Raw genomic sequence first — 20,056 nt, 5'->3', positions numbered from 1 at the left:
GGACAAAGGGAAGATAGAGTTCATGTTTGTACAACTTTGCAATTGAATAAGAGGCCAGAGTTAATGAGACTAATGCCTTTGGGGACTAGACTCTCTGGCATCACCAAAGTAGTTCTCTGCAATTTGCCAACCAAGTGGAAAATATGAGTATATTGTTACATAATTAACTAACTTACTATATCTATTTATTTATAAAACAACCTTCAGTATGCAATTATTTATCCAGTATATTTTAGAGTAACAAACATAACAGATGGGTACATATTTCCTTAAACTAAACATGGACTAACAATATCTTTTAGCAGGCCCAGATGCACTTGGGCCAGTATGAGGATTATATATTTGTTATTATTGTACTGGTCAATCAATGATCCTAAGGTTTAATATGGAAAGATATATCAGTTTAGAGGGATTTACCATGACCACAGTATAGTGAACATTTACTCATGGCCTGTCAGTATTAACTGCAAATTTAATGAGCTCTGACCTTGTCATTGTGAGAGACCTGATGAGCATAATTATCCTGCAGACAATTGAAGTCTATCTCCAATCTATCTCATTGCCTTTGCAGATGATGCTTCCTGGCGAATCATTCCTTATATGGGGATAAAATGACCTTAGCCAATGCTTTACACCAGACTTTATACTTCCATATGCTTTAAAAACAAAAATAAAGAGAAATGAGTACATCATTTGTGGACAAAGAACACATCTCAATATGAAAAATATTTGTTTCAGTGTGATTAATACAGAAACAACAGTGCTTTTCAATAGTCATGTGATCCACAGAGCTTTCTATTACCAAAATGTCCATGCTCATATTTCACAAGGTGGAATTAATTATTTTACTTCCACAGTTGCCAGGGTAACAAAATTCAGTGGATCACAGCATGATATAATCAGGTAGAGATAATGTCAGGTGGAATAGATATCTGCATTCTGCAATATGAAAACTAAATGTTCATATTGAAAACCTCCAAAAAAAAAAAAAAAAATGTTCAATGTTTTTTGAAATATTGCATGTACTAAAGTACATGGACAGACATTATAATCTGGCGTGCTGGCAGTTACACAACAGACCTAAGACAATTGGCTGAGCGGAACCAAGGTTGCATAATCACATCTGAGATCGAACTTGGATAACAAGTCAGCGCTGGCCAAACACCTCAGCAGTCTTATGCCGCCATCTCTCTCTATTGAGTGCAGCCTGTGGCTGCTGGTTGCATCATTGGTTGGGATGCGGCTATGCCGCTGATGCAGTGTCCCCCTTACCAGTACAGTGGTGCTCATTTTGCCCACCCCGGAAGGATGACAGGCTGAATCAAACTCCTGGTGTATTTTTAATTCAGCGGCCAACGGGGATTGAACTCAGGACCCTAGGATCCCAGACCGCCACCCTACCCACTAAGCCAACACCAGGCTATGCCGCCATCAGAACAGAGATAGTAAATCAGGACACAGTCTCTTGAGGAAATAGCTTTTAGTGACAGTAATCAAAATGCAAATATTTACAAGGAGAATGAAATGACATATATGGACAATCACAGCACGTATACTTTCCAAAATTATCCCCTACGTGACAGACCTGCCTTCGAAACCTTACTGGTTGCTTAACATGCTGCAGTACAGTATGCTGACATCATGCATCTGATGTGGAAGGGAGAGATGAGTGATTGGCAAGGATGATAAGATGAGTGATTTGCAAAGAAGATAAGATGACGACAGAAAGGGATAGATGGGGACAGGACGAACCCCTGCACACCTCACACTTGTTGATGCTGGCACCCATGTCCTGACTGAAACTGGAACTCTCCGTGCTCCGCTCCCCTCCTACTCCTTGTACAGCCATGGCTCTGGTGTTTCCCCATGGACCAGTGAAGCATGTATTGAACGCGTCTCTTGGGAAGACGCCCGGGTGGTGTAGATGAGGCAGAGGGTCCAGCAACACATTTCAAAAAATGATTTAAAAACACAAAACTAGAATATCTTGGTTGGATAAATGTCCACCCCTCTTACAATAGCAATTGTAAATTTGCTCAGGTGGAACCAATCACCTTCAAAATCACACACCAAGATAATTGGCCTCAACCTGTGTTAAATTGCAATGATTCTGAATATTTCAGAATAAAATCAACTGTTCCTGTAGGTTTCCTCTGCCAGGTAGTGCATTTCACAGCAAAGACTCAACCATGAGCACCAAGGAGCTTACAAAAGACCTCCGGAATAAAGTTGTGGAAAGGCACAGATCAGGGGAAAGGGTATAAAAATATTTCAAAGGCCTTCAATCCCTTGGACCTCAATCAAGAAAATCATTAAGAAGTGGAAGGTGTATGGTACCACCAAGACCCTGCCTAGATCAGGTCGTCCCTCCAAACTGGATGATCAAGCAAGGAGGGGACTGATGAGATAGGCCATTGGCAACTTTGAAAGAGCTCCAGGCCTTTTTGGCAAAAGCTGGTCACTGTGTGCATGTGATGACAATATCCCAAGCACTCCACAAGTCTGCCTGTATGATAGGGTGGCAATAAGGAAGCCATTACTCAAAAAAGCCCACCTTGAGTTCCATTTGAGGTATGCAAAAAAACTACTCTGAGAGTCTGAAACCATGTGGCAAAATTTTTGTTATGGTCTGACAAAACCAAGATGGAACTTTTTCGCCCATATGCAAAACGTTACATTTGGCTCAAACCCAACACAGCATACCACTCAAAGAACACCATCCCTACTGCAAAGCATGGTAGTGGAAGTATCATATTATGGGGATGTTTCTCATCAGCAGGGACTGGGGGCACTTGTCAGGATAGTAGGGAAAATGGATTGAGCAAAATACAGAGAAATTCTAGAAGAAAACCTGCTGCCCTTTGCAAGAAAGCTAAAATTAGGACGGAAGTTTACCTTTCAGCATGACGACCCGAAGCACGCAGCCAAACCTTCACTGGAGTGATGAAGGAAAAAAAGATAAATGTCCTTGAGTAGCCCTGTCAGAGACCTGATGTAAATCCAATCGAAAATGTGTGGCATCACTTGAAGATTGCTTGAAGGTGCTTCCACCCAGTATTAACTCAGGGGGGTGTTCAATTATCCAACAAAGATATTCTAGTTTTGTATTTTTAATTAATTTTCTGAAAATTGTAGAATTTCTTTTTCACTTGGAAGTTGTAGGTTGTGATGTGTAAGTAATGGTGGAAAAAGTCTAATTTCAATCCAGGCTATAAGGCAAAAAATGATGAAAATTTTGACAGGGGGTGTAGACCTTCTATATGTATTGTATTTTGTGGATTGCAAATGCTGCAAGCAACTACATATAGTTGGCCATGTGTGAAAACTGGATCATGCAGGTACACTCCAACTTTTTGCAAAGTTTGATCTTGAGCCTTATTAGCCCGTGCTTGCAAAGCGAAAAGCGGGCTTTAGCGATCGTTCCCAAACATGCATACGTATGTGTGTGTCTGCATTTTTTTTATTCCCTCTTCTCTTGAACTGCTTATTTATTTATTGTCATGGCAAATGTGAGCTGGACTGAGAACTGACATCATTGCCAAACAAATGGGATGTACTTGTCAGTGCGCTGTATTGCAATGCCAGGAATTACCAGTTTTGTGTGATATTGCCATTGTTGCTTGCAGTAGTCATTCATTGATGATGAAGGGCGACCCCTCGGTATTTTCATACTATTCAGCCTTGAGAACTTGGGCTAAAACCAAAATTATGTCCAAAAAAAACCTTCATCTATATTATGAAGCAAGAGTGTCTTTCTGTCTATCCCCAAACTGCTCCCTCAGTTTTGAGGCAAGCTCCATTAAACCTTCTGTGGAACGTTTTGGGGTCCCAGCTCGATGGTCGGTCGGTGGGAGGTTTCATAAATACCTCAATACAAGTATGATTTTGAGTTTTGATCCGTACGAAGCTGCTCCCAATCCGGATGTAACGTCAGAGCGACGTTTCTCTTCGTTTACTTCACGAATGTTTGTAATATTGTATTTTGTTATATTAATGTAATTGTATTAATTTGTGATTAGAATGATGCTGTTTGGAATGAAAATGTAGAGAAATTGAGTTTAAAGCAGAATGAGGAAATAATGTGAGGGTTTGATTGGGTGATTGGGTGATTTGGGTGATTTGGGTGATTTGGGTGACCGGTGACATTCATGGATTCAGCATTTGCAGATTCGCCATTGACATTGCAGAATAATTCTCAGTTCATCCTGTACATTTGAGTCATTTCTTAAAAAACAAACATTAACGAGAATGGCACTCGGTCGAGCGCATACCTCCGCCACGTAATTCCTGATGCACGAGAACATATCAGGCCGAATAAATTTTTGAAATATCACGCGATACAGAACTATATCACTTTTAGCCCTATTTCTCAATGGTGAAGAATCACTGAAAAAATTATCAGATCCGTATCCAGATCCAGATCTTCACCAAAATTGAATCAATTCTTCCTTGTCACACACCCAAACCTGTCCACCACATTTTGTCCGAATGCAAGCATGTTCCTCATCATTTACAGCTCTTAAGTCCTGTATAATTTATTTGATTTTCCCTTATAATGCCGGCGATAGCTTGCCTATTGATTGGCAAGTCAAACACATGAGAAAAAGATGACCATGGTGGTTTGCCACTGTGATGTACCCAAGTTTGAATGCAAAACATATATTCATGCTCCGCTCATGTTTTGCCTCATGCATATTCATATTTTGCATAATGCAGATATGTGTTTTGCCTCGATGCATATTCGTGTTTGTTGACTCTGCCTGTCATCCTTCTGAGGTTGGTAAAATGAGTGCCAGCTTGCTGGTATCCTGTGTCGGAGTGGCGACCCGTCCAGGATTGTGCCCAATAGCCAAGGACACTGCTTAGGCAGCACCAACGCTCTGCACAGAGTACGGTCCCAATGGATGGAGTACTGTCCCTCCACCTCAGCTTGAATTTAAAATAAATACAATATATTGAATTTTCGCGATGAACCTTTAAGCTGCCATACACATTGATGAATCACCCTGCCTGTAAAACACCGGGACGACAATCCAAAGCTGGGTCAGGATTCACGTCCATCCTAACGTCCATCCGAGGGCCGGCTGTTGTATTCTATTATGTAATGAATCTGGGCTCTGCTCAGTTATCAAGTTTCTTGTAGAGCACTTGCCAAGTGGCTTATGCACTCAAGCAAACACTCCATTAGAAACCGTTGCTAAGGAATGGCTGGCTTGGCAAGCGCGAAATAGCTGCTTGGTGACTGAGCACACCCCTGGGCATCTCTACAGCATACAGCACATACAAAATGTTGACAAATGGACAGTTATTTAGTTAAAGACTTCAAATATTAATCATGACTATTTTCGTTGTGATGAAAATGTCACTTGTTCATTTTTAAAATGTACATAAACTCAGAGCTGGTGATGTGTGTACAAAAGTACACATGCACATAACTTCTTTAAATTGTACGTGTACATTATAAATATCTCTTGGGAATTTCCCCAGCCTCCCAACTATTATTTATTCATAACTTACGTAGGTATTTCATGACCAAGCCAATTTGAATGTTTTTTTCAATATATTATTTATTTATTTTTGTACACATTGTCTAGGCTTGTATGAGAGCTAACACACAACGCACAGCAAGGGGAGGGGGGCATGAGACAAGAGGGGCAGGAGAGGGGAGAACAAAACAGTGGGGAACAGAGACATTGGGAGATCTGTGGAAGGGAGAGGGATGGGGCGGGGAATATGGGGAATAGAAGATGGACATTACAGGGACTTTCAGGAAGGAAAGCAGGGAATTTGAAGGAGGTGGGTCTGGGGGTAGAAAAGATTGAGGTTTTGGATGGGGGAAGATAACAGGTGGTGGTGAACAGCTGTTTTGAAGGCCTGGGAGGGAAGAATGTGAATGAAGAGATTGTGGGAGTTTATTCCAAAGGTGGGAAAAAAAGAGGAATGAAAGAGTGAAAGTGAGCAGTGATTCGTGATTTTGGTAGTTTTACCAGAAAGGGGGTTGTTGGCGGACCTTGAGTGCCCTGCGGAAATGTGGTGGGGACATATCGCAGACAAAGCAGAGGGGGGGGCAAGACCAGAGAGGAGAGAGAAGAAGACGGTAAGACCACTGACCTGCCTGCGATGAGAGAGTGAGAGGCCAAAGACTCAGCCTCATTGCGGGAGATACCAATGATCCTAAATGCCTTGGTTTCCACAGCGTGAAGCTGAGAAAGGTGAGAGGCAGGAGCGCCAACCCAGAGGAGACAGCAGTACTCCATCATGCTGCAGACGAAAACTTTCTAAGTGGTCAGGAGCTCAGGTGGCCCGAGGAAGGACTGCACGACAGAGGATTCCCAGTCAGTGACTGGCTTTGGAGGCCTGGTTGGAAATGTGGCTTTCCCAGGAAAGATCATGACAGGTAGTGAGATCCAGAAGCTTGAATGTAAGGACTTCTTCCAGAGGATTGTTGACAAAGTATATAGGGGAGGGGGGGGTCTAAACGGTCCTTTTGGAGAGACATAGTGAAAGTGCGAAATTTGTCAGGATTGAAAGATATCTTTCATGTGTTGGACCAGTTTGTGATTTTATCCAGATCTGCAGAGAGTGAAAAAGCTGAGGCTTGTCGGTCTGAGGGATGACAGATGGTACGACAGAGGGTGGAATCATCAACAAAGAGATAAAGACGATTTTCCAGAGAGTTAGAGAGATCATTGATGAAGACCAGAAAAAGAACAGGGCCCAGAATGATACCTTGAAGAACTCCAGCCTGGAAAGGAAGAGGGGTTGAGAGAACTCTATTTAGGGCCACACGTTGGTTGCAACAGGAGAGGAAGTCTGCGACCCATGAGTGGAGATGGCCTTGGATACCATCGGAAGAGAGTTTGTTGAGCAGAGAAAGGTGCCAGACCATGTCAAAAGCACACGATATGTCTTGGGATATGGCTCTGATTTCATGTCTGGAATTGAGTACCTCCATCTATTATTGGGAGAGCAGAAGCAGCATATCCATGGTAGAGTGACCTGGTCTGAAACCAAATTGATGATTGGAAATCAAGCCATTGGAGAAGAGGAAGGATTTAATGTCTGAAGCGACAATGGATTTCATAACCTTGCTGATGATTGGGAGAAGGCTGATTGGTCTGTAGTTACATGGATCTGTTTTTGCACCTTTTTATGCAGGTCAGTAATGTTTGCTGATTTCCAAGCAGATGGCAGATGACCTTGAGCAAATGAGAGGGTGATTAGGACAGAGAGAGGGAGAGCAATTTCAGAGGAGCAGGTTTTTAGGACATGTGTGCTGATGCTGTCTGGACCGGTTGCAGAATCTGAGTCGAGGTTTGACAGTAAACTCTCCACTTTGTCAGACGAAAAGGACACAGAGTCCAGGGACAGTTGTGTGCGACTGGGTAAGGTGGGTACAGAAAGCGATGGGTTTCGGACACAAGATTTAGATGCACCGAATTCAGGCATTCAACCTTTTCACATGCGGTATTAGCAGTGGTGCCATTTGAGGTAAGGGAGGGGGTGGAGGGGGAACATACACCAGAAACAGATTTGATTAGATGCCACCACAATTTGGAGGATGGAGAGAAGTTTTAGAGTTCAGACTTGAGATTTGAAAGATGTTGTTTTCTGGTTCTCCTAAGGGTAGATACACACTTGTTCCGAGCTTTATGGAAGGAACTGAGATTACCCTCAGTTGGGTTTCCTTTCCATGAGGCAAAGGCAAGTTGTTTCAGGACAACTGCCTCACCACAAGCTTCAGTAAACCATGGGCGGGAGGAAGGGTAGGACATCTGAAGACAAGAGGGGATAAATCTGTGCATGAGGGAGAGCAAGTTTCTTTGAAAGAATTCCCAGGACGAGGTGATGTTGGAGAAAGTAGTGATAGGAGACCAGTCTGGAAGTTTGGCTGCTTCTCGGCCCTGCCAGTCAGCCTGAGTGAAATGCCAGACTCGACAGTGCTGAGGTGGTTCTCTCATAACCGCCAGAGACAAGTCCACTTTGACAAGCATGTGGTCAGAAGAACCGATTGGAGTGGAGGAAGAACAGCAGATATTTTCAGGGGAATTTGTCAAAATCATATCCAGTAGAGATGGCGTACCATTGGTTGAGATCCGGGTCGGGAAGTTGATCGATGGAGTCAGTCCCAATGAGTCGAAGTATTTTGCTGAAGTGCCATGGCAGGTGAGAGAGGTACCCACACCCAGCCAACTGACAATTTAAGTCACCACATTTGAGGAAGAAAGAGTTTGGATGAGCTGATTGAAGTTGGTCCATATTTTTGGATAGTGAGGTGTAAATGGAGTAATCACTGTTTGGTGGACGGTACAGCACAACCATGAGGTGGAAGTGGAGGGGAAGTCATAGCCAGAGGTGTTCCTGGGGGTGTGGGGGAGTGAGGACAATGCATGGAGAGTCAGGAATAGAGTCTTTGATGAAGAAAGTAACTCCTCCACTATGACGAGGCACAGGTCTGTCATACCGGAGGAGGGAGTAGCCAGGGAGAGATACTCTGGAGTCAGAGACGTCTTGAGGGAGGAAAGTTTCTGTTAGACAGATTTTGTCTGGTTTGTCAGTGGCAACCTGTATGGAAAGATCTGTCAGGTTTGAACGAAGGCCCCGGATATTTGAGGTGCACACTGTTAATGAAGATGGAGGGGAGGGGGCTTTGGGTGCAGGAGAGGGGAGGGTGAGGGTAGGACAAGAGGGGGGGAGTTGAGGAGAGTTGTTCAAAGAGTGTGGGGGATTGCAGAAGAGCTAGGGTAGGGAGCCAGATGAGGAGGAGAAATGGCTCTGTGGTGCTGGGTTAGGGTACAGTGGGTAGTAATAATAGAGGGGGCAGAAGGCAGTTGAGGATTTGAGGAGGAGGAGTGATGAGATGGAGGACAGAGCGCAGGGGAAGGACGCAGCTTTGTGGATGCGCAGGGGGGCAACTTTGAGAAGGGTGAGTGAGGGGGGTGAATGGTGGGAGAAGGGTGAGTGGGGAGAGTTGAGGGAGAAAGGTGAGGGGGAAGTTTGGAGGGGGAAGAGTGTGATGGTTGCTTTGAGAGAGAGGGATGAGAGGGGTGAAATGGTACTGAAGTTGGAAAAAAAATGACGATTGATGGAAAGCGAACATTCATAGCAAACTGGGGTTTTTAAATTTTAGTTCAGAAATGTGACAAAAGACATTACTTGAGGGTTGTAATAAAGTCGAATTAAGAGAATGGAGAGAAGAAACGTTGTAACAGTTGGAATTTGTTTTCGACAAGGTTGAAAGAAAGGTCGAATTGAGAGCAGTCTGTTGAAATGGAAAAATAGTCGTGAATTAAGAGACAGTCATGAGAACCACACGTTTGAAAGAGGAAGATGAAGCATTATAAGAGATCGTTTTGTCTTTATTATTATTTTTTGATTGAGATTGCATAAGATTCGGCGCAGGAAAGGTTAAAGAAAAGATAGTGAGGCGGATGGTGAATTTGGATCGGTAAACGCAGAGGGTGGAAACAGATAATGTGGTTACGGGATGTGTTTTGTTAAAAGTGAATTTATTTGTTTTTATTATTATTATTATTATTTCCAATTAAGATTGCGTAAGTTTCAGAAAAGGAAAGGTTGAAGTAAAATCGTGGAGGTGTATGGTGAATTTGGAAAGGTAAATGCTGAATGAAGCTGATGGATCAATGAAAAGTAGGAGGAAGAGGGCAGAGAGACACGTGGTTACAGGAGGTGTTTCGTTAGGAAGGATACAGGGAAAAAAATTTTTGATGGATTTTTGAAGATTAGAATAGATTGGAGAATGGTGGGTTGTAGGAAGAAAACGTGAAGGTAATAGTGAGAGTGGGTCTGCTCAAATAGAAGAAAGATGGTGTGCCGGCAGGAGAAAGAGGTAGAAGAAAAAGAAGGATCGGTACTTGTGGATATTGTTTTTCTTTGTTAATTTTTTTTTAATTTCAGATAAAAAACAGTGTGTTGTTGGGAGAGATATATGGGGGGTGTTGGTAAAATAGGAAATGATAGTAATAGGGAGAGAATACAAATAAAATGATCGAACACCTAGACGGGAGGGACGGGAAGGCCTCAAGGAGCCCGATGAGACAAGGTCGACGAAAACTCACAGAATAGCACGATTTTTGAAGCAAAACCGAACTAGGAGCACACACTGAGCATATACTGTAGGTGAGAAAATAAACTGTGAAAACGTAACAAATAACGACCAGAAACTTAACTTTGAGAAAGTTGGCAGAGACCCCTGAGAGAAGCTGCCGTCGTTCCAAACCCAGAACCGGAAGTCCTATTCACATAGAAATGTTTATTTACTTCACATAATATGTGAATTACATATCCATCAGTTTCTTTATAAAATCTCTCTCTCTCTCTCTCTCTCTCTCTCTCTCTCTCTCTCTCTCTCTCTCTCTCTCTCTCTCTCTCTCTCTCTCTCTCTCTCTCTCTCTCTCTCTCTCTCTCTTTCTCTTTCTCTTTCTCTTTCTCTTTCTCTTTCTCTTTCTCTTTCTCTTTCTCTTTCTCTTTCTCTTCCCTCTCTCTTCCCTCTCTCTTCCCTCTCTCTTCCCTCTCTCTTCCCTCTCTCTTCCTCTCTCTTCCCTCTCTCTTCCCTCTCTCTTCCTCTCTCTTCCCTCTCTCTTCCCTCTCTCTTCCCTCTCTCTTCCCTCTCTCTTCCCTCTCTCTTCCCTCTCTCTTCCCTCTCTCTTCCCTCTCTCTTCCCTCTCTCTTCCCTCTCTCTTCCCTCTCTCTTCCCTCTCTCTTCCCTCTCTCTTCCCTCTCTCTTCCCTCTCTCTTCCCTCTCTCTTCCCTCTCTCTCTTCCTCTCTCTTCCCTCTCTCTTCCCTCTCTCTTCCCTCTCTCTTCCCTCTCTCTTCCCTCTCTCTTCCCTCTCTCTTCCCTCTCTCTTCCCTCTCTCTTCCCTCTCTCTTCCCTCTCTCTTCCCTCTCTCTTCCCTCTCTCTTCCCTCTCTCTTCCCTCTCTCTTCCCTCTCTCTTCCCTCTCTCTTCCCTCTCTCTTCCCTCTCTCTTCCCTCTCTCTTCCCTCTTTCTTCCCTCTCTCTTCCCTCTCTCTTCCCTCTCTCTTCCCTCTCTCTTCCCTCTCTCTTCCCTCTCTCTTCCCTCTCTCTTCCCTCTCTCTTCCCTCTCTCTTCCCTCTCTCTTCCCTCTCTCTTCCCTCTCTCTTCCCTCTCTCTTCCCTCTCTCTTCGCTCTCTCTACACTCTCTGTTCCCTCTCTCTTCCCTCTCTCTTCCCTCTCTCTTCCCTCTCTCTTCCCTCTCTCTTCCGTCTCACTTCCCTCTCTCTTCCCTCTCTCTTCCCTCTCTCTTCCCTCTCTCTTCCTCTCTCTTCCCTCTCTCTTCCCTCTCTCTTCCCTCTCTCTTCCCTCTCTCTTCCCTCTCTCTTCCCTCTCTCTTCCCTCTCTCTTCCCTCTCTCTTCCCTCTCTCTTCCCTCTCTCTTCCCTCTCTCTTCCCTCTCTCTTCCCTCTCTCTTCCCTCTCTCTTCCCTCTCTCTTCCCTCTCTCTTCCCTCTCTCTTCCCTCTCTCTTCCCTCTCTCTTCCCTCTCTCTTCCCTCTCTCTTCCCTCTCTCTTCCCTCTCTCTTCCCTCTCTCTTCCCTCTCTCTTCCCTCTCTCTTCCCTCTCTCCTCCCTCTCTCTTCTCCCTCTCTTCCCTCTCTCTTCCCTCTCTCTTCCCTCTCTCTTCCCTCTCTCTTCCCTCTCTCTTCCTCTCTCTTCCCTCTCTCTTCCCTCTCTCTTCCCTCTCTCTTCCTCTCTCTTCCTCTCTCTTCCCTCTCTCTTGCCTCTCTCTTGCCTCTCTCTTGCCTCTCTCTTGCCTCTCTCTTGCCTCTCTCTTGCTCTCTCTCTTGCCTCTCTCTTGCCTCTCTCTCTCTCTCTTGCCTCTCTCTTGCCTCTCTCTCTCTCTCTCTCTGCCTCTCTCTTGCCTCTCTCTTGCCTCTCTCTTGCCTCTCTCTTGCCTCTCTCTTGCCTCTCTCCTGCCTCTCTCCTGCCTCTCTCCTGCCTCTCTCCTGCCTCTCTCCTGCCTCTCTCCTGCCTCTCTCCTGCCTCTCTCCTGCCTCTCTCCTGCCTCTCTCCTGCCTCTCTCCTGCCTCTCTCTTGCCTCTCTCTTGCCTCTCTCCTGCCTCTCTCTTGCCTCTCTCTTGCCTCTCTCTTGCCTCTCTCTTGCCTCTCTCTTGCCTCTCTCTTGCCTCTCTCTTGCCTCTCTCTTGCCTCTCTCTTGCCTCTCTCTTGCCTCTCTCTTGCCTCTCTCTTGCCTCTCTCTTGCCTCTCTCTTGCCTCTCTCTTGCCTCTCTCTTGCCTCTCTCTTGCCTCTCTCTTGCCTCTCTCTTGCCTCTCTCTTGCCTCTCTCTTGCCTCTCTCTTGCCTCTCTCTTGCCTCTCTCTTGCCTCTCTCTTGCCTCTCTCTTGCCTCTCTCTTGCCTCTCTCTTGCCTCTCTCTTGCCTCTCTCTTGCCTCTCTCTTGCCTCTCTCTTGCCTCTCTCTTGCCTCTCTCTTGCCTCTCTCTTGCCTCTCTCTTGCCTCTCTCTTGCCTCTCTCTTGCCTCTCTCTTGCCCTCTCTCTTGCCTCTCTCTTGCCTCTCTCTTGCCTCTCTCTTGCCTCTCTCTTGCCTCTCTCTTTGCCTCTCTCCTGCCTCTCTCCTGCCTCTCTCCACTGCCTCTCTCCTGCCTCTCTCCTGCCTCTCTCCTGCCCTCTCTCTCTTGCCTCTCTCTTGCCTCTCTCTTGCCTCTCTCTCTTGCCTCTCTCTTGCCTCTCTCTTTGCCTCTCTCTTGCCTCTCTCTTGCCTCTCTCTTGCCTCTCTCTTGCCTCTCTCTCTTGCCTCTCTCTTGCCTCTCTCTTGCCTCTCTCTTGCCTCTCTCTTGCCTCTCTCTTGCCTCTCTCTTGCCTCTCTCTTGCCTCTCTCTTGCCTCTCTCTTGCCTCTCTCTCTTGCTCTCTCTTGCCTCTCTCTTGCCTCTCTCTTTGCCTCTCTCTTGCCTCTCTCTTGCCTCTCTCTTGCCTCTCTCTTGCCTCTCTCTTGCCTCTCTCTTGCCTCTCTCCTGCCTCTCTCCTGCCTCTCTCCTCCCTCTCTCCTGCCTCTCTCCTGCCTCTCTCCTGCCTCTCTCCTGTACTCTCTCCTGCCTCTCTCCTGCCTCTCTCCTGCCTCTCTCCTGCCTCTCTCCTGCCTCTCTCTTGCCTCTCTCTTGCCTCTCTCTTGCCTCTCTCTTGCCTCTCTCTTGCCTCTCTCTTGCCTCTCTCTTGCCTCTCTCTTGCCCTCTCTCTTGCCTCTCTCTTGCCTCTCTCTTGCCTCTCTCTTGCCTCTCTCTTGCCTCTCTCTTGCCTCTCTTGCCTCTCTCTTGCCTCTCTCTTGCCTCTCTCTTGCCTCTCTCTTTCCTCTCTTGCCTCTCTTGCCTCTCTTGCCTCTCTTGCCTCTCTTGCCTCTCTTGCCTCTCTTGCCTCTCTTGCCTCTCTTGCCTCTCTCTCTAGCCTCTCTCTTGCCTCTCTCTTGCCTCTCTCTTGCCTCTCTCTTGCCTCTCTCTTGCCTCTCTCTTGCCTCTCTCTTTGCCTCTCTCTTGCCTCTCTCTTGCCTCTCTCTTGCCTCTCTCTTGCCTCTCTCTTGCCTCTCTCTTGCCTCTCTCTTGCCTCTCTCTTGCCTCTCTCTTGCCTCTCTCTTGCCTCTCTCTTGCCTCTCTCTTGCCTCTCTCTTGCCTCTCTCTTGCCTCTCTCTTCCCTCTCTCTTCCCTCTCTCTTCCCTCTCTCTTCCCTCTCTCTTCCCTCTCTCTTCCCTCTCTCTTCCCTCTCTCTTCCCTCTCTCTTCCCTCTCTCTTCCCTCTCTCTTCCCTCTCTCTTCCCTCTCTCTTCCCTCTCTCTTGCCTCTCTCTTGCCTCTCTCTTGCCTCTCTCTTGCCTCTCTCTTGCCTCTCTCTTGCCTCTCTCTTGCCTCTCTCTTGCCTCTCTCTTGCCTCTCTCTTGCCTCTCTCTTGCCTCTCTCTTGCCTCTCTCCTGCCTCTCTCCTGCCTCTCTCCTGCCTCTCTCCTGCCTCTCTCTCTCCTGCCTCTCTCCTCCCTCTCTCCTGCCTCTCTCCTGCCTCTCTCCTGCCTCTCTCCTGCCTCTCTCCTGCCTCTCTCCTGCCTCTCTCTTGCCTCTCTCTTGCCTCTCTCTTGCCTCTCTCTTGCCTCTCTCTTGCCTCTCTCCTGCCTCTCTCCTGCCTCTCTCCTGCCTCTCTCCTGCCTCTCTCCTGCCTCTCTCCTGCCTCTCTCCTGCCTCTCTCCTGCCTCTCTCTTGCCTCTCTCTTGCCTCTCTCTTGCCTCTCTCTTGCCTCTCTCTTGCCTCTCTCTTGCCTCTCTCTTGCCTCTCTCTTGCCTCTCTCTTGCCTCTCTCTTGCCGCTCTCTTGCCTCTCTCTTGCCTCTCTCTTGCCTCTCTCTTGCCTCTCTCTTGCCTCTCTCTTGCCTCTCTCTTGCCTCTCTCTTGCCTCTCTCTTGCCTCTCTCCTGCCTCTCTCCTGCCTCTCTCCTGCCTCTCTCCTGCCTCTCTCCTGCCTCTCTCCTGCTCTCTCTCTCCTGCCTCTCTCCTGCCTCTCTCTTGCCTCTCTCTTGCCTCTCTCTTGCCTCTCTCTTGCCTCTCTCTTGCCTCTCTCTTGCCTCTCTCTTGCCTCTCTCTTGCCTCTCTCTTGCCTCTCTCTTGCCTCTCTCTTGCCCTCTCTCTTGCCTCTCTCTTGCCTCTCTCTTGCCTCTCTCTTGCCTCTCTCTTGCCTCTCTCTTGCCTCTCTCTTGCCTCTCTCTTGCCTCTCTCTTGCCTCTCTCTTGCCTCTCTCTTGCCTCTCTCTTGCCTCTCTCTTGCCTCTCTCTTGCCTCTCTCTTCCCTCTCTCTTTTTTTTCCCTGCAACCAGTTATCAAATTGACACAAATTTTAACCACAGGTGTGACTACTCATGTAGAATGTTTGAATTGTGATTATAATGTCATGGGCCACGTGGTGTGGCAGCTATGGTGGAAAAAGGAAAAACTTTGGACCTCTAGCTCCAAAACCACATCATGGAAAAAATTGAAACTTGGCACATGTGAAGTGCTCCCCATAGGAAACAAGACTGATTGTTTTTTTTTTATGATGTCATAGGTGACATTGTTATGAGATCATTATTGCATACGTCAAACTTTATCCAAACAGTATGAAAATTTTTGAGGGTCAACTTGGGCGAAATTGTTTGGGGGGGGGGGGGATGTTGATGACATCATTGGTCACGTGGTGCAGCAGCCATACTGTTTTTAACATGAAAACCTTTGAAAATCTTCTTTTCCAAAATGGCTGAACAGATCGAGGTGAAACTTTAGAGGAACGATTGCTTATCCATGAGGAACAAAAAGTTCTCCACCTTTAACATCATAGGTCACATGGTTTGGCAGCTATGATTTTTTTTTTTTACGGATAAACCTTTAAAAATCACCTTCTCCAGAATGGATTGACAGATTGATGGGAAACTTTACCCACATGTTCCCCAAGCTTTGGGGATACCAGGGTGTTAATGAATAATTAATCGGTCACATTGTCTGGCAGTCATATTGGATTGAACGAAGATCTTAAAAAATATATTTATCTTGAACCGCTTCATCAGTCGACATGAAACGTCACAATTATGATCTCGTAGTCATGGGGAATATACATTTAAATTTCAACCTGATGGGACGCACGGTCTCACAGACAGAATTATTTAATATCTTGAATCTGGGTCCAGGGATTTAAATAAAACTTGGTACAAGTATGTGCTGTATAATGATGTAATAATGTGGGCGGAGGCATATCTGGCAACGTTGTGATGGCGGAGTGCCCTTCCAGTTTTTTTTTTAATCAAAGACCACGATTTTCTTTTGTCTGCATTATGAGAACATACCTTCATCGGGTGGTGCATGATAGACCACTGCCATGATCGCTGCAAACAAAACATGCTTTACCTCGTTTGAGTTGTAACCAATGTGTACCTTTGTTTCCTCAAAAAGGTACCTTCACTTAATGATAGAACATGTGTTGTTCAGTCTTCAAATGTATATTTGAACATTCTGAGCTATGCAGAGCGAAAAATATGGTGGCGATTTCTGTGCGGCTGCAGGGAAAGGTGTGGCCTGGCTAATGGGCGGTGCTTGTGATGCTGGGGGAGAGAGGGGAAGGCATGGCCTGTATAATGAGTGGTGCTTATGACCCACCCACAGACACAAACTCAGCTTTATATATAAGATATCCACCAGCTCGTGTGTAAAATGAGAACATCAAGATATTGCTAATAATGGCCCATTATGATATTGGAAATTAGTGTACATTATGTGAAGACATATTGTAATGTTCAGTGCCAGTTAACATCAGCCACTGAACTGATGGACCGAAAGTGGCTTTTACCCCCTTTGACAGGTCAGATTAATGGTGGCGTTGCATGTGCAGGAATGCAAGAAGCACACGAGGCTCTTGACTCTTTTTACAGAATTTATTCCTGAACAAATAACCAGGGAAGATTGACCCGGCAGAGGGTATGATGGCGGGATGAGAGAGGGAAGAAAAGGGATTCATTGAATAAATAATTATGTGCAAGAGGACTATGAAGTTGAGGGTGCCTCACACGAAACTTAAGCACAGATGGCGAAAGGGAACAAGAACCGGGTGGGCCTTAAGGCCCAGTCACACCTTGACGTTTTAGCCAGCTTATGCCGATTTTTGAAAAAAATTGTCTAAAATGCTGGCGCACGTCCAATACGATATTGGTAAGTTTTGGAAACATTGAGAGCACGCTGAAAAACACTGCCATATGTCGTAGTACGCTGGCTTTCATCGTTGTACTTTGCGGTTGTCCTCAAATTTTAGCATGCTTGAAATTTTACGACTTATGCCAGCGTATGACTCACAAGTTCCGCTACGCTGGCCATAAGTTTTAGGTACGTTATGCGATCGTTGACACACGTCGACACACGTTACTTGTAAGTTACTCATAAGTCAAAACACGTCGAGGTAATGTTTACTGTACCCGAAACTTATTTCTAACCTATCAGTAACGTGTTGTAGGCACGTTACGCGATCGTTGAAACACGTCGACACACGTTACTTGAAAGTTACTCATAAGTCGAAACGCGTCGAGGTAATGTTTAGCGTCAGTGTTCCAGACTCCCTGTTTGTTTTTTGGGGGTTTTTTTTCTTCGGTATGACGGTGATGTTGACACTTCGATTTCTAGTGCGGTTATAATATAATATGATTAATAGGCTGCTGCTCAACGATTTAAATCATAACCGCACTAGAAATCGAAGTGTCAACATCACCGTCATGGCGAAAAAAAAAAACCATGGAGTCTGGAACACTGATGGGTTCCTCCTGTGTGAACCCCATTTTTATATACCAATTCCCCTAAACGCTGCCAATACGCCATTATATGGTAGTTGTAAGTTAGAAACACGTTCATTTAGTTATTTGGTCGTCCGGAAGACGTCAATCAAACACGTCTACATACGTCAATGTGCGTTGGAAATACGTAAGGAATTGGTTCAAACCGCATTACTCATAAGTTAGAAATAACTTTCGGGTGCGCTAGACATTAGCTCGACGTCTTTCGACTTATGAGTAGCTTACAAGTAACTTTTGTCGACGTGTGCCAATGTTCGCATATCATGCGTACAACTTATTCCATCGCATGCGGAACGTGTGAGGCATATGGCAAGTACGTCGTAAAATTTTTAACACGTTTAAAATTACAAGACGTACTCCACTTACTACGACGTATGATAGCCTACTTTAGCATTCTATTCACGTATACCAAACTTACCCATACCGTATTCGACGTGCGCCAGTGTTTTAGACGCATTTTTCAGAGGTCGGCATACGCTGGCAAGATCGCCAAGGTGTGATTGCGATGTTGACACTTCCATTTCTCCGGTGGTTACGATTTGAATCGTTGTGCGGCAGCCTTTTAATAGGCTACGCCACGTGATCGTCGGTGATCGTCGTGCAGCGCGCTATGCATAAGTTAGACTATCGTTGGGCATAGGTTGTGAACGCCGACAACAGACTAAGCATTCGTTGGTATAAGTTATCTATAAGACAACGAAACGTTCTGTGTCCGTTACTAATATGTTATGCATACGACCAACTCGTTATGAATACGTTCGAATCTTTTAAAAAAAAACATCAAAATTCAATGTAAGCCAGCATTTTACATACATTTTGATACGTTGCCATTGCTGGCTAAAACGTCAAGGTGTGACTGGGCCTTGAGCTCTGCTGGTGGAGACATCGAAGTGGGCATGACAAATCAATGATGAACAGGTTCCTTTCATTCCCTTGTGCAGCTATTCGACAAACCTGACTTGTGCTTCCACTACTACCATCCATCTCAGTGTCGTCATCACCATCTCTCTCAAGACAGTGTTGTACATCTTCTCCAGGTCCACAAATCCCAATGCCATCTCACCTTGCACCTCCAACCTCTTCTCCACCAGTTGTCTCAGCACGAACATCCCATCTGTCATCCCCCTACTCTTTCTAAGCCCCTCCTGCTCTTTTCCGATCTCCATCTCCACACTCTTCCTTATCCTCCCATCCAGAATCCTCTCCAACACTTTCTTTGCATGACTTAAGAGTGTAATGCCCCTGTACTTCCCTGGATCTTGAACATCGCCCTTCAACTTCCATATTGGCACAATTAACCCTGTCCTCCAATCCTCTGGAATTGAACCCTCACTCATACATATATTCAACAGCCTCTTTGTCCAACTGACTCCAAATTATTCTGCTGCAATTATCATGTCTGTACACACCCCATCAATGCTTGGCACTCTTCCCTTCTTCATCCTTTTCAATGTTGTCTGCACTTCCTCCTCTGTGATCTCCACCAACTCCACTTTCCGTGCCACTTAATATGGTAGCTGCAGCTCACCGTTGCTTCCTTCCTGGTTCAACAGTTCTTTGAAATATCCTTCCCACACCTTCAATACTATCTTCCTCTGTCACTAGCCTCCTACCACCATCCTTAATCACTGCCCCCCCCTTTATATCCTCACAATCATCATCACTGTCACGAGCCAATTCATGTCATCTTCCTCCCACCATCCTCTTCCAACTTGTTGTATCCCTCATCTTCCATATCATTCCTCACCTTATCCACAGCTCACCTTGCTGCTTTATTTTTCTGCTCATACAGGTACAGCAACCCCACACCCAGCTGCCTCCCCCCATCCTTGATTCTTTCCTCTTATAAACCTTCTTTTCACCAAATGCCTTAGCAACCTTCTCCGTCCAGCATACCTGATTTCTATCCCTGGACGATGCACCTTTTCCTGATGCCATTCCACACAAAACTGCGATAATTCCCCTAAATGCCTTTCCGTACTTCTTTCACCCCACTCCTCCAAACCTTCCGCTTCTTCAGAGGTTGCTCATACCAAGCCCTCAACCTCTCCTTGTACTATGTGAGGATGTTTTGCCCAACACTTCCCCCTCCTAATAATCTTCCAACCCCTGCTCTTAACCCTCCTTTTCTTCATCCGTACCACAAACACCACAAGCTTGTGCTGGGTGGTAACATGCTTTCCTGCCACTGCCTCACAAACCTCAACCTTCCACAACTGTCACTTCCTTGCCAACACCAAATCCAATTCCGTTCTATGTTGTCCACTCCGACAGGTAATCTTGTGGCTTTACCTCCTTTTGAAAGAATGAACCAGCTCTGGCCATCCCATTCCTCGCCACCAGCTCCACCAGCTTTCAACCCTCTCTATTCCTTGTTCCCCAACCAAATTTACTAAAACATTCCTCTCTCCTACAACCACATGCACATTATAGTCATCTGCAATGCACAGCTTCACCTCCAGCTCAAGCATTCCCATCATCAGTGCTGTCCCTGAATTCCTGCTTCGCTGCCCCAGTCCTTCCCGTTTGTGGCCCATATACCGACATAACACAAACCATTTGCCTCTGTATCACCACCCATGCCATAACTATCCATTCCTCCCATCTTTCCACTGTGATCACCTTATTGATGATCTCTTCCGATTTGATTCGTCCCACGCTATTACTCCTTCCATGCCCACCCGCATGCAACAGCTTGTGTCCTCCTGCCAACCTCCTTGGCTGGTCTC

General features: G+C 45.9%; 1 protein-coding gene across 5 annotated transcripts in view; it reads left to right on the top strand.

Moving 5' to 3' along the window:
* Positions 1–20,056, top strand: part of LOC147034151 (CMP-N-acetylneuraminate-beta-galactosamide-alpha-2,3-sialyltransferase 2-like) — a 239,245-nt gene that overhangs the window by 8,746 nt on the left and 210,443 nt on the right. The window lies entirely within an intron of this gene.

Source organism: Eptatretus burgeri, chromosome 1 (genome assembly GCF_056783735.1).
Source record: "Eptatretus burgeri isolate ZD-2024b chromosome 1, Ebu_testis_v1, whole genome shotgun sequence".
NCBI classification, from domain to species: domain Eukaryota; kingdom Metazoa; phylum Chordata; class Myxini; order Myxiniformes; family Myxinidae; genus Eptatretus; species Eptatretus burgeri.
Note: the sequence above shows the minus strand (reverse complement) of the source record. Positions and strands in the feature narration are given on the sequence as shown.